Source organism: Hetaerina americana, unplaced genomic scaffold (assembly GCF_022747635.1).
Source record: "Hetaerina americana unplaced genomic scaffold, ioHetAmer1.1.p SCAF_32, whole genome shotgun sequence".
Taxonomy (NCBI): domain Eukaryota; kingdom Metazoa; phylum Arthropoda; class Insecta; order Odonata; family Calopterygidae; genus Hetaerina; species Hetaerina americana.
In genome coordinates, this window is record NW_027286897.1 from 353,033 (window position 1) to 368,798 (window position 15,766).

The window sequence follows — 15,766 nt, forward strand, 5'->3', positions numbered from 1 at the left end:
GAACTGATGCTTCTGGGTATGATATTGGGAACTAAGAAAAATGACCCTAGTCATGCTGGGTGTATAGACTTCTATTCTTTTAATCCAATTGGGACATCACTACTTAAACACAAAGTTTGTTCTCTGTGCCCTCGGAAAATACAACCTGTAGACTTGTGTCAAGCTCATATTTGGAAATATTACGTAAATTATAAGCATTGACTCAGGGTAGGGTAAATTTCTGGATATTTTATTAAAGGCAGTAGACTCAACTCCTTTCCATGAGTAACCATTTAGGACCTAATGACCATTTTGAAGTAATAGATAGATATGAATGAAGGAATATTATAGAGTGAGGAAGTCATCACTCCTTCCTAAATGAGTGTGCTTGTTCAATAATCAAATTGATGCTCACATTCTGTTAGATATCCCCAAACGCCAATTTCATTGATTTTTAAGAATCATGGAAGCGAATGCTCTTGTTCCAAATTAGTTCAACTGAAAACGTTCCTTCTACACGGTTCTCCAATTGGACATTGCCTTGTGTTCCAACTTAGACATGATCGCTCCCGTGTGATAGCTCAAATTTCTGCTCGAACTGTTTTGGGATGCATTTGGTGAGTTTAATTTCTTTGAATCATGAATTCTATTTCAACGTAGATCCTCGTTATTTCATTGGTGAGTTGAAAATCACCTCATAAATATTAAGGAACAATTTCAACCTTGAAGTTTGTACCGAAGTGTGGGACTGGGTAGTTTGCGTAAAATTTTTCTCAAAAATATATTTATGAGAGGAAAAATGTTGGCTTAGATATTGACGATCTATTTTTTACGTTTCATAATATTCATTTTCGATGCTGTTACTCATGATCGATGGATGATGCTTTCTACGTCTAATTTATTTCCCTGCAAAACTGCTAGGATATCTCTTTCAGCATTGGCTACTATATAATATCAGTAAAGCACTATGAATTCTGCAAGCTTCTTCTGATTTTATGAATTCTTCTGACCATTCCATTTTTGTGCTATTACAATTACTTTTATCTAGCAATTAAATGTGAAGTAGTACTACTAACTCTCATATTAGGCAATGTAACTTATCTGCAGTCAGGTAAAAAAGAGATCAGCAGTAGTGTCGACATAATGCCATAACATGAAATTGTACACAGTCACGAATCATACTGCAAAATAATGCTAACTGTGGTACTTCACCTTGACTAAAATACCTGCTGACCAAAATGGGTTTGGGAACTATCTTACAGTTTCCGATTAGATGATTGACCCTCAACCAGAACATGGTAAAATTACTTGTTCAACAGAGCTGACGAGAATTTAAAGGTTCTAGAATCAAATATTTTTCTTGGAAAATTTCCATTCGTCGGAGTTCAGGTTAAAATAAGCGGAAGAGAACAAATCGAGAGGAGAAACACGCAGGGGCAACTTTGCTTACTTTTTGTGTGGCAACTGAATTCATATAATGCCAAAAACGGCCGAAGTTGTCCTTGAAAATTATTTTTTATTCGCAATCCACTTTTTTGTTCCTCATGGCGTCACCCAGCGTAAAAATCGGTGGTCCACGGTAGAAAATTCACTTTTTTCCTTTTCCTAGTTTTCCTCTGTGAACTGTACAGAACGCCATCGGATGTCGCTGCATTAATACTTCCCGAACTGGATCGAAGGAAATGAATGAGGCATGGAAGTGGAGAGTGACAGGGGCACGGTGGGATGGAACGAGAAATTTAAGTGAGCGACTGAGGGTGAAAGAGTGCGAGGCCGAGAGAGATAAGACGTAGAGATCGAATGGCGATGACAGTCGATATGAAGATGACGAAGGGTGTGGAGCCGGGGAAAGAAAGGAGCGGTTGACTTGCTGGAAAAAGCGGGTGTGTGATAGTCATATCGTGGGCATGCGTGAGATAGCATTTCAATCATTTACTTAGGTATTCGCATTGGGGAAACCAAACGTTATTTTAAGCATATGTAGATGAATTAATTTAATAAAATTACATGAATGACATTTTGTACTGCATCCCCATCGATACTACTAGCATAAAAAATCACAGTTATGTTTTACACAAAAGGATTCTGCCATTTAATTATTCCCTTTTACCTTTATCGTTTATTGAGGTTTCCCCTTTAATAACATATTTGGTGGCCATAACTTTTGGGTATGATCTAGGTGACTCATAAAACCTTGAAACTTTCTTCTTGAATACTTTATTTTCTTTCCCAACATATAAATTATCCTACAAAAGAATGGCGAGAATTAGAAATGTTATTTATTTGGTACGATGCATTTGTTACTTTTCGTTTGATTCCAAAGCTCTTCGTGGTAGCTATTTCGAAATAATTATTTATGCCGATGAATCAAGAATTAAGCTGAGAATTGTTTTATAGCAGAGGTTTTATGTTAATCATTCGTAAGGTTTGAATTAACTGCGGTGAAATATCGGGTTTCAATATATATTTTAATTAGTTTTCCATTTTATAACCTGTAAAATTAAACATATACCTGTCCCTTTCGGAAAATTGAGTTCACGTATGACCGAAAAGACCCCATTTCGTGATTCCGAGGGAATAGATCACAGCATACCTTCTGGGTACCACCGCGCTTGGCTCTAGACGTCCAGATGGAGGCGGGAAATGTAGGCATTCACCCTCCTTGGTGTCGTGAGACTATCGTGGAGAAAAGTGGAAGTGAAGCAATCGGAACAAATGAAGAAAGGTTGATGTCCGTTTGTGTGTCCAATCAAGCCATAACGAAATGATTTTGGGCAGGTTGAGATTGGGATGGGAACGATAAGCTGACAAGAGTAGGTAGGGAAGAGAGCAGTCTTGAGGGCGGGAGGCAGGGACCGCAAAGGAGAGAGAGATTGGATGGCAGCGGGAGGAGTTGAAAGGCGGCGGGAACGTCGGTGGGGTGAAAGGGTTTGGACGGTCGACGGGATTGAAAGGATGGGAGTGGACGTGGAGTGAGTAAGTAGTATGCACGAGGGACCGGGGATTTGGACGCCACCACCACGGCATTCGGCAGTGCCTGCCGTGCGCGTACACCAAAGGGAAATGAGGAAGGGGTGAGGGAAGGTTAGAGGTGTGTGAGGGCTGGCGATGGAGGTGAAAGGGGGAGAGAGAGTGGGAAGGGTGGTGAGAGATTGAAAGGGTAAGGGTTGAAGGCCACGGGGACAGTGGGGGGGGGAGGAAAGCGATGAGAAGACGAGAATAAGGTAGATGTCGAGAAAGAGATGGGAAAGAGAGAAAGGGAGACGAGGTATAATTTTCGATTCAAGTCACCCAACGAAGTGTTCCGAGGGCCGGCAGCGAGTTCCAAATGCTTTCTGGAGAAAACCTCCGAAGTTGAAGTCTTCATTGAATATGGATTTTCAGCTCACCAGACGGTAATCAAAGATGCTGGGGCGTGGTTTTCTTGAAAAGTTGTGACCTGGCGACGATACAGTCCCGCCCCTTCACTCTCCTCCCTCGGCCCTCTTCTCTTCTCCCTCTCTTCCCCTTCCCGTTCTCTCCCTCATCTCTCCCCCTCCTTCGCTTTCTTCCTCTCGAAAGGATCCTCGGGAGATCGAAACAGGGCGAATTCAGGAATGAGGGGAAGACCGCATTAAGGACCGTCTAATGGTATATCCCATTTGCTTCCATTCATGGGCGAGCGCAACTTTTCCAGTTCCGTGCTCAAATTTGGGTAATAATAGCAAAACCGCGAAATAGTGTGTGTTCTAAATCCGTTACTCTCCTCCCTACTCCTCCCGAAGTCTCTGGGTCCGTGCTCCGTTTTAAATTCCCTCTCTTCCCCTCAACCCGCCCCTTCAGCTCTCTCACACTTCGTTATGCCTTCTACCCTCCGACTACCTCCCCTCGTAGAATATCTCTCATTCCAATTCTTCGTCAGATTTTAATTTCCCCGATTGCCAATGCTTGTATGGAGAGGGTTATTTCTTTTTCATCGCGGAGAACAATAATTGATTGGCCGCATCCATGGTGAGCAGAAGCGTCTTTGATCTTCTATTTAGAATGGAGCAATTGTTGGGTTTTCCCATTGCCCTCGATTGGGAATTTTTCCCACCTTACTCGTCGGAGGTTATCTCTTTATTATTGTGGCTGTAATTTTGCCCGAATAACTTAAACGTATATCATAGTATGTTATCAATGTGCATTAATATGGAAATTTCAAGTTTTGATTAAATGTGGTGACAACTCGAAATTTACCGCGGTAATTACACGCATCCCACAGCTTTTAGTCGCTGAGCGTTATTTCAAACTATACAACGTGAACAGATGATGCCAGATGTGTTTTTGAACCGGTCGTGATATGTCTGGAAACGTGGATTTAACGTTATTCGCCTGGTTCCCCTGATGATTAGTGAAGGTTATGAATCTTAGCATTTCATTCCACGTTGCCTCTAGTCAATGCTTTTATCGTCACTGTCCTTTATTTTTAATGCGAATAATTTATTTCATCTCTTATTCCATCGGATAAACGATTCACATTTTTCTGCAAATGCAATTGTTCGCCCCATTTCGTATATTTTCCCTCTGTTTGTGGAGCCCATTTCATTAAGCTCATTGTGCATTGAAAGCCCGATTTCCACTTGTACCACGTATGAGCCCCGATTAATTTCGCATTGTACATTGATTTGCCATGAACCGCAAAAACAGCACCTGCGCTTCTGTTCATCTCCTCCGACTGAGGTTTGTTTTTATTTCTTGAACCTTTGTGAATTGATTTAATTGCAATTGTGCAATGGAGCACATTCTTGCATAGATAGCATCGTTTGGTAAATTAAAGCCGACGACGTGGCGGTAAAATATCATTGCTCTAGAATTTTAAGAATGTTTTTTCAAGTTTTCCTGAGCAATCAAACCGTTTCTTCAATGCGTGTGTTATAATCGATCTCCTCAAGACCATCCATCTCACTTCCTCTTCTCCCTCTCTCCCCCAGACCTCCCCATCTGTTGTCCCCGCTCGCCTCACTTTCCCCGAAGCCCATCCGATTCACTCTCCTGTTCACTGCCCCTCAGCACTTCCCTCGCTACACTTGGCCGCCTCCAATTCCCGAGACTGCCCTATCGCTTTAACACGCCAGCTCCCTCGTCCTCCACCCGCGTCGCTCCCTTCTCTCGACCACCCTACTCTCCCTGGCAGATATCCTTTCTCGTCCCTTGCACCGAAGCACCATCCAGGCAAAGGTGGCGCCACTTGCATTAGAATTTCCCTGTCGGCGAAATTTTCGTAGTTCCCAGGTCGCCTAACTCCGAAATCAATTTTTCTATCTACGTGTATTTGTGGTGGGTTATTTAGGCTAACGGAGAGTTAAATGGTTGGTTTAATTGTGCGGTGTGATTTTCTCGCATATGAATCACTGTGTGGTGAGATCTCGCCCACATGCCCCACATGGGACACGAACGCTTGGCCTATGTGTTGAATGGCAAAACTCGAAGAGTTAAAATGTTCGTCTGGCAAGAGGTCTCAAATGAAATATTCTTCTTGATAAGAGTGCGGGATGGAAAGTGATAAGATTTTAACTGTCGTATTAATCAGTTTACGATAGTATAGTGATTCAACTACAATATCTCCCTCAGTATCTTTATAAATGGAAAAGAAGATACCTTAACGGTAGTGATATGTCAAATGATATGATAAGTAAAGTCACAAAATTCCCGAACAATCATGTACGCACATTAGTGTATACATGTCGATTCGTGAACGTGAAATTTAATTCATAAGAAACGGATATCGTATCCTAAATGCAACAAAAGTCTCTGTTGACAGGAGATTTTCAAGATTATCCTCGGCTATATTTTGGAAGCAGAAAGTTGCTTAGTAATAGGTTTGTACATGGATAAATTTTGGAGAAAATTAGAGATAAATATTTTATCAGAAATAACTGCCTTAAAAGGTGACGATAATTTTCAGGATAATATCATACCGTTGCTTAGGGGAAATTAATAGTGATAATATGTATTGTGTGTGGCCTATTAATCGATTCCGTATTTTAAAATAATTTCTTTCATTACATAGAGTCAGTAATTTGATGGGTTACCTTTTAGGAAAACATTTAAAATATCTCTCGTACTGTTCTTATTTTTAGCTTACTTGTTTCCTCACCCCAATTACTTGCGATGCATGCGAGATACACGGGACTGGTGTCGTCGAATATCCCGTCAAGTTTTAATGGCAATGACACGGTCATGACGGAAATGTTTTCTTTTCTTTACTTTATGTACTTACCGTTCTGCAAACAACCACAAGGGAGTTGTGGTTTGGGGCAAGTTTCTAGTTCATATCCTCCATTTTTTCTGTGCATTACCTTTCTCGCCGGTGTCTCCACCACCTCCACGCCCTAAGCAGTCACCCTCAACCTCGTCAAAACCGCCGTCCCACAAAACTCCCCTCTCCTACCTCCAGTGCCAGTGCAACGCGCTCACTCGGCCCAAGCCGGCCTCCCCGACCTCGCTCCCTTGCTCTACGTCATCCTCGCTGCCATTAAGCGAGCTTAGCTATGGGCCACCGGTAGGCTTGTTATGTCGTTACCAACAATTAGCCCCCCGGCCCCTCCTCTGGCCTTCCAATCCCGCGTCCATCCCCGCCGCCAACCTCTAGTGCCACCCCCTCGTCAATCGAACCCTGTCTCCGCCTCCCTCGATCCATTAATACTCCCCCATCTCCCTCTTCCTCCCCTGCGCGAGTGCGCAGCCCTTTCCTCCGTAAACCTCATAAACACACGTCTCCCCTTCCTTCGCCCCCTTCACCCCGCCGGCCCTTAACACCGCCCGCCGGTCATTCCTTCCCTACATGGCTAGGCTCTCCGGCGGAGAGACATTACGCCTCTGGAGTTCGATGTCAAGTTTTCAGGACATGGTGTGTAACACCCCGATGGATTTGTGGGTTGTTGAACACCATTAGCCTATCAGATGTATCCATGTTTTACCCTGTCGGCAGTCTTCCAATCTTTCGGCGAGCAAATCCGCGCGTCCTCCGCTGAGGCTCATTTTTCGAAACCAGGCATCTCCAATCTCGCGCTAATGTTAGTGCTACGTGTGGCCGAATCCGCGAGTGTTTTTGTTTCCTTTGTACCAGCTGATTGCTCTGCTCCCAATTTACTCCCGTATGTTCGTGAAGAGATTAATGCTTCCGAAAATACACGAACATTTATATAGTAGCTTCCTGCAGTGAGACAAAATAGATAACAGTCACTCTACATTCGATAAGCCATTTTTATTTGCAGAGTAATGGAGACACTCTTTCATGCAAACCACTGAGCACAGTTTTATTATAACAATATATAAATATCAATAAATATATATATATGCATATATATATATATATATATATATATATATATATATATATATATATATATATATATATATATATATATATATATATATATATATGTATATATATATGTATATATTTGTATATATATATATGTATATATATATAATATATATAATTATTATTATTATAAGGTAAACTACCGGTTAAGGTAAGTTTTTGGATGGACACAACTACCAAATAAATATTTTGTGACTCCTAACAAAACAAAACACAATCCAGCAACCTAGTCTACATCAGGTCCATCTTCATCTCCGAGTACCTCCCTCCCTTCATCCCGTCAAACATCCCAACCCTGTTCCTGCCCTTTCCTCGTTTGCCTAACATTCTCCCCTCTATTACAGTTTTCAGCATCCCACTGCCAGTCAATACCGTCGTGTTCTAGGAAACAATCTTCCAATTAGTTTATCGAAGGCATAGAAGACGCAAGTACGCTTAATAAATGCAAATATTGACGATCACCTTAGGATTATCATCTTTGCATAGTAACTATAACTTAGCTGTTTTTCGTCATTTATCATCAGTTTTCCCACCTGATGAAAATAAATTCAATTGCTAACAGTCCTCCATATCGTTCCGATGTTGTAAGTTTGGCATTTCTAGCAATATTTTGTCTTGTCACAGTCGTTAGAAAAAATTAATGCTGGTGAAAATTTCGTGGTCATTTCTACACAATATCGTCGCCATGTCATACTTCGATTAGAAAAACTTTGCGAGGGGGAGAGGGGAAAGGGAGCGGGCTGGGAGGAGATGAAGAGTGAGAGAAAAAAGAGAAAGGAAAGCACCTGCGCCGTCCTCCGGGACGAAAGCGAATTAACGAACGCTTAGGCGCGCGAGCCTGCCGTATATTTTGCAAAGTGGGGGGAACCCAATCCGAGCCCAATCACCGCTATTTTTAAAAGCGCGGTGCGAACAGGGGCGGGCAGACGGTGTGGCTAGAGGCAACACCTCGCCGTCTGCCGGCGATGGATTGATACAGAGTTGGGAATGGGGTGGTCTGCGGGGTGGAGAGGGGGCGGGCATTGGTGCCGGAGCTGGTGGCGCGCGGAGTGTGTGGGGTAAGTGGCATTCAGGGGGGGGGGCACCGTATGTGGAGGAAGAGGGAGTTCAACATGAGTGTGAGAGGGAGGAGTAGGTTTGGAGTGCCTTGTTGGTAGGGGAGGCGAGGGATGTGGGAGGGAAGTGAAGGAGGAGGTTGGGAGGTAAGGGGTGGTGTGTGGGTGGAATAGGTGGTGGTTTTAAGGTTCCGGAGGAGAGAGAGAGAGAGAGGACGGGTGTTAGGTGAAGGACGGGGGAATGGGTCGTACAGGGGCGTTCCGGGGTGGTTGGTAGTCCGATTGCTGCCTCCAGGCGAGATTGATTTTAATGTAAATTATCGTTCAGAGGGTGAAGGGAACGGATTACCCCTATCATCCCTCACCCAGCCAATCTCTATTTTCTCCCCCCCTCCAAAACCACCCTACTACTTCCTTCTTTTTTTCACCCTTTAACTCTCCACCCACTCTCCGTTCTCAATCTTCCACACAGCACAGCATCTCCACCTTTCGACGTGAGATATCTATTTTAGCAATCCATCCATATTCCCACCCTCTCCCATTCACTGGCTTTGCATCCACAATCCTTACCCCCCCGCGGCAATTCGGTTCTTGAGGAGAATCTTTAATATTCCAGAGGGAAAAAATGTATATATGTATATGTATATATGTGGATGTATATATTATAAGTATATAAGTATATATATATATGTATATATGTGGATGTATATATTATAAGTATATAAGTATACTAGTATAGTATAGTATAAATATATATATATATATATATATATATATATATATATATATATATATATATATATATATATATATATAGGTATGTGATACATAAGTATCGGGTCATATTTTGGTTAAAGAAGAGTGATTCATCTCCCATTCTTTACGAACCAACCGAATATTTTTCTTTTCTCCAGTTTATAGGAATATTTTCTTTGTCTGTATTAAGTTTTTTTTACTCAGATATCCACCTCTGTATGGGGAGTTGGTCGGCGGAGAAAGGGTGGTACAGATTATTCCATCCGCACTAATGGAACAGAAACTTGAAAAATGTCGCAAAATTACAATTGTTCTATTGTCTCTGAATTGGAATTTTCGTGTGGATGATGGTATTGAATAAACAATAACTCATTATTGGTGACATGAACAGGCATGCTCTTCGTGCACCTACTTTGCTGCCTGCTGCACAAATTGAGAACAGAAAAATCAATGGGTAAAATTACCAGGAGAAAATATTCAAATATAATGCCCATAAAACTTTTATGCAGCGCTCTTGACCATTATATCAACGCATGTTTGCTACGCTAAATTTATACAGAAATATTTATCATATAAAGTTATCGTGAGAGCGATATAAAGGGAGGCAATTGAGCGAATTCCATATTTTTTATGACCATTGGGACTTATATGACAACTGCACTGGTATATTTCGTGTAAATAAGCAAGTTATTTTAACCATAACGATAAAAACTACTTCCAGTAGAGAAAGAGAGAGAGCGAGGAACGAGACAATTATTCTAACAAAATACTCACTTCGATAGAATACATGTTTCAATTAGGAACCGAATTAAATATCACCGCATCTCTCGCAACAGTACTCGCTTACACTAATGACTCACCTTGGCACTACATTCCTCGAAGCATCAAACCCCTTAGGAACAAATACGGCTCATTTAATGCATAATTGCCTACGATAACACATTGTCCGCGATACCCTTCGGCCATATTCCCTCGAGCTCCTTGCTCATTTTTCAATCCTGTCCCCAAAACCCGAGAATACCTGCTAGCCTCCGTACACCGATTGCAATTAATAAATCAGTGTTAAGCTACCGGATTGGTGCGTTACTTTTGCTAATTTCGTCTGGAGACTGAGACAGGAAAAGGTATTACCCCGCACTCGATTATTTCCGCCCTCGACGACTTCTGCCCCACGAACCATATGCATACCTCCCTCCCTTTTTCTCTCTTCCACCCCTCCCACTGCTTCCACAACCCGGACTGCGTTTCATCATTTCCCCCCAAGTCCGCTTCATCGTGTACATCTATTCCGGACTCTCATTTTCGCACCACGCCTTCCATGCGCACTTTTCAGCATTTCCTTTTATGGCCTTTCCGCGTCCCTATCCTACCTCCCAACGCCATCAGTATGGACTCTCTCCTCTCCCCAAAAAAAGAGCGTCAAAACGGGATGCTTCCTCGGCGTATTTCGCTTGATTAGGTTGATGAAGGGTCGGGGTTTTCTTTTTTCCTCCCTTTCCGTGTCTCATTTTTTTGTTTTATGGCTTGGACACTAAAATTCGGCACCCTAATCCGTCAAGGGGTTTCCTCTCTGCACCTCTTTCGTAGGGGTGGTATAATCCGGATATTTCTGGAACCCTGGGTCGTATCACTGTGCTCCTTTCCCCAACGGTACGCAATTTCCTCTCTAAACCTCGATTTTATCATCAAATTAATCCAGGTCCAATAATTGTGAAGCATGGATTCTGTATTTTGACGATCTGCTTCAATTTATTTTACTACAAGACAGTGAGTGCATGGGCCTGTGACGGACCACTGAAAGCATTCAAAATAGCCATTAATATGGATACACCCCTATTGCATTAGATTATTAGGTCAATATTACATTTTCTAAATTATCTTGCAATCAATGAATCAAAATGCAAAACATTTTTTAATAGGTTCTTTTGCTGAGTGTAACTCTTTAAGTGTAGATGTATTACTGAGACTTGCCAAACAAGTTGAGATAGAGTCACAAGACTGGCTAAATACCGGTCTTATTACTGTTATCTATGTTTAATAACTTATTTTGCAGAAACCAATAAAAAATGGTCCAAGGAGAAATATATGGGCAAAAATATGTAACGACATGTATATAGTCGCTTTAAGATTCTATGTGAAATCGATAAACGTGTGCAATTGGTGCAGTTATTTTCCATGATATTGTAGGACCCTAAGTCGCATGTGACTGAATTGTTGAATCCACAAAAGTGACTCCACTTGGTTTCGAAGCATCCATTTGCCGTATTGGCATAAAAGTTTACGAGCATATCAAATGAAGCTCAATCTTTTGACCCAAGCGAAAGGAATGTGTCCAAGCCCGGAAGGTGGAAAAAATATGGTTACAGCCTTCTCATTTTGGGAGACCTCCAGCAAGTGACGTAGGTGAAACTATTTCATATAGCTCATATCAACTTAGCTTGGCATATTTTATATGCCAAGCTGTCGCGGAAATTTTGGTTCTTGGTAAATTTCAGCCTCATTCAGACTGTGACATTAGCATATTTCTTATGGCCTCTGAGACGTTCCCTGCAGTATTTTATGTACTTAGCTATAGCTATATTACGCTCTGATTAGGTAATTATATGTGTATTTTCGGTTGGTAATTATAAATGTAAGACAAACTTGAGTGTGTAAAGGGAAGTGAAAGTCATTTATGTGTGCGTTTACCCTTTGCTTTGGAGTCCCAACTCAGTTTTCGCCCCCGACGGCCCCTTCAGATCTTTCTCATATTTCCCCTCCTTTCACGCTCCCTACTCCATCCTTGACCTCCCCTTTCTTTCTCCAACGGCGTGTCCTTTTACCTCATCAACAATTCATAGGGCCCAACTTGTACATATCTCCTCTCATCGCCCTCCACGTCACGCCGACACTTCTAATTCCCTCTCTCTACCGAAGATCATCCGTCCATCTATCTGGTTCCACTCTTTCTCTTTGATCACGCTTCTCTTGCCTTCTTTTCATTTCCGTTCAGACCATCTTCTAACGTTGTTCCCTCTGAAGAAATATATCTCGCGTCTTTCAAAGAATGACTCCTAAGATATGTGATGGATTTTGACTAAAGTAAACTTGTGACTTATTCTCGGAAATTTGACCGTATCTATAATTCTCATCAAACTAAACGAGTCAACATAGCCCAATTTAGATTTTTCAAAAATTTTATTCGAGTAATAGGAAACAGGTATGGTTGTGAATTTATATTTCAATGGCATAAATGTAGGTACCTTGATTTCAATCACTTAATCAAACTTATCCTTCTGTAAGAGCATCCCCAGTCTTTTATGAACATTTCCTTTCCTGTTACTGCAAGATGTGGCTAATTTTTACCGAGAATATTTCCGCAACATTAAATCCAAGGTTATGTATTCCATCCGCATCAACACCGGGCAGTAGCAGAAAATTTTCTAATTCGGCTAGGGGTTAAAATTTCTATTGCATTCCTTGAATTTTTTGCTATCTCCAATCTAAGATTATTTTAAATAGGTTAATCTTATTTCCATGTGTCTATAAACAGAGGTATTTTTTGCTTTAGGAATTTATTATTTCACTTTTATTGAAATCACACTGGACGAATCTTGCTTGGTCTTTGCAACTAAGCAAATTTTGTCTCCATTGCCCTCGATACAGGGAGTTTATTTGCTGTAAATGATCACAAGCCTCGAGGTTATTCATCTTCCAATCCTGTTTTTCTATTTAGTCTTCATTATTGTTTATTTTTTCTTGTGCTCTCGTGGTGTTGAGAATTTACTACGAGGCCCTATCGTTTACCGGGTTAAATTTACTGTTTTCAGACCTAGTTATGTTTCGCTGCGCTGCCCGCATACTCCAAATGCAATTCGTTGATTTGAAAATAAATTTCGATGAACTATTTCGCTCAATGAAAAAGTTTTAAAAGAAACCTTGAGTTTTGGTCAGATTGTGTTTGGTAAATCCAGACGAGATACCGTATATACAATATTGTTGTGTTACCGCTTCTATTTCACGTTGTTTGCACCAATTAGACAGTTATTTCATTGGATGCTCTAAATCAAGTGTAATTTTTTTATTAAAAATTTATTTGAACGATTATAATTTTATTTATCTGTGGTTTTAGATTTTCTTTGAAATTTGTTCATCTGATTTGTATAAATTATGGAGGAGCTAGCTTCTCTCCTGACCTCAGTAGTCGGGAGGGACAGCGAAATATTTAAGAGAGAGGCTCCCGCACCCAAATATATGAAATTTTAGAATATTTATGGAGAATCAGGGATCATACTGAATTGGCCATATTATCATCCAGCATCCGCGGGCAAACTGCGACTAGAGAGAGGGTGGCTCGGTGGAGATGGGTGGAGTTTGTCCGAATCGATCACCTTCATCCCTTGCTAGATCTCTGCGTGGGGTACTTCAAGCCTTCATCTCACTCCATTTTCTGCCGCTGCAGAACCTCCGCAGGGAATCGAAACGACCAACGGAAGATAAGACATCAGCAGAGCTAGTACCGCCATGGGCGGTGATCTCAATCTCTCTCCCGTAGCATCTCACATAAGACACCGGGAAAGTCGTCTCCAAGAAGAGCTAAGCATTGGATAGTTTATTTCTCGGTTCCAGTTAAAATAGGAGAGAAGGTTTTCTTGTAATAGCTCTCAAATAAAATAATGAGATTAGTGGTATTCTTTTTGGTTGTTTTATTTGCACAAGTAGATAATTTTTGACGAAAACAAAATCGCTATGCGCATGTAGCGTGTTCATTTACGTTTTGTAAAAAAGTTCACATTCATAAATCATGCCGTTTTTTTGAATTTTAATATACAAACTTAATACGAGTATGTCAAGGAAATAGTGTGTGGAATGGTGACATGGGTCTAGCCAATCTAGGGTTGTAAACTAAAGACAGACCATTTTCTCTTCCGAGTGTTTTATGAAAGGGTGTGGTATGTACACGAAACACCACTTCGTAGGTCACCCTGTTGCCTGAAAAATAATTAATTAGTTTTGGTTGATTTGGTATCTTTTGGCTAGGATATTTCGGATAGAATGGGATTTTGGACTTTTAGTCTCTTATGTGCCTGCTGTTATATCACATCTTCCCTTTTCTCTCATATTTTAAAATTTATATTGTCAATTCCCAAACGTCGCCTGGCATCCCTTTTCAAACTTTTTGTTCATATTGTTGTTCCCTTTTGCTTATATTTTCCGTTCATTTCTACCGGTTAAAAATCAGTTATACTCCGTCGATTATGGTTCTACGTTTGCCTCTATTATCATTCATGATTAAAATTGAGGTAAAATCTCAAATGAAAATTACATACAATGGACCAGTAAATAGTGCAAAAGAAGAGCGATAATTATTCCTGTTTGTGAAAATGTAAAAAAAAAAAATTATTTTACGGCCAGAGGGCGGTAACTTAATTTTGGAATAGTATTCTTATGCAGATATATCCCTTCACCTTGTTATTTCATGTTCATTTCCATTCACTGCCAAATAGATAACTGATTATTTCATTATATAATTTAGCATTTTATTGGTTATTTAACGAACGTTGATTCAATTCTACTCTGATTTTTTCAACAGGAATTTGAGGAATTAGATTCTGCAAAACTCCTTATTCTATTTTTTTATTGACAACAGTATATAAAAGACTGAATCGTCATGTTTTATTTTAATTCAAATTCCTTGATTTACCAATCATATCATTAGTCTCATGTACATAGCTATTGAATGCAATGTAATGGCGCATATTATTTTCGACTTTGCAGCATTTTTCATACAATTGTTTGTTTTTCATTAATCCAATTGTATTTATTTATTTTTATATAGGAGATTGTAAAGCAAGTTATTGAACAAATGGAAGTATATTCATGAGGAGATACATGGATTTAAAATGTATATGGGTTTTAGATGACCTACGTTTGCGTCAATTGACCAAAGCAAATAAAATATAAATTCAGCATTGCTAAATGGAGCGTTTAAAATATCGGTACGTTATTCTTTGACGTCACTGTTTATTGTTTAAATTCATGTTGGATTATTTTACTTTACTTCTGGTCTATGTAACAACTTCCGACTACGCTCGGTGAATGCCCGTTCGAATCGTCGTTCGGTCCACCCTCCCTCACAGCGCTGGACCTTATTCCCCGAAACCATTCTTCATCTCTCCCTGTTCAGTCCTCCTCCATTCCCTGTCCAGCCCCCCCGCCCCGCTTTCTTCTTCCCCCTCTGTCCAGATTCCTTCCAAATCTTCCCCCACCTCCCTCACCCCATTTAACCCCTACAACACTATTTCTGTCCGCCGGAAATGTTCTATTCACCATGAGGGCCTGCTTGGGTCTCTTTCTTTCGTCCTCTCTCCAGTTCCTCGTTCTCCACGTACCCCCACTTGCACTCGCTCCCCATCCCTTATTTTTCTCGCCTCTCCACGTATCTCTCCCACCCGCCCACGCTCCCTCCTGCTCCCCCTACCTACCCACTTCTCCTTCCTCCCTTTCCGTCCTCCCCATCGAGGCCCTTACGCGCTTCCCTTTCCCCTCTCCGCCTCATCGTCTGCTCTCACAAATTTGCCCGTCCGTCCCGTTTTTCGGCCCCCTTTTATTTTCCTGTCGACTCTGCCACCGTCGCACTCTCCTGGAA

The 15,766-nt window shown here is 41.1% G+C and overlaps 1 protein-coding gene across 1 annotated transcript in view; it reads left to right on the plus strand.

Annotated features, from left to right (window-relative positions):
- Window positions 1–15,766, plus strand: part of Sema2a (Semaphorin 2a) — a 1,147,864-nt gene that overhangs the window by 155,320 nt on the left and 976,778 nt on the right. The window lies entirely within an intron of this gene.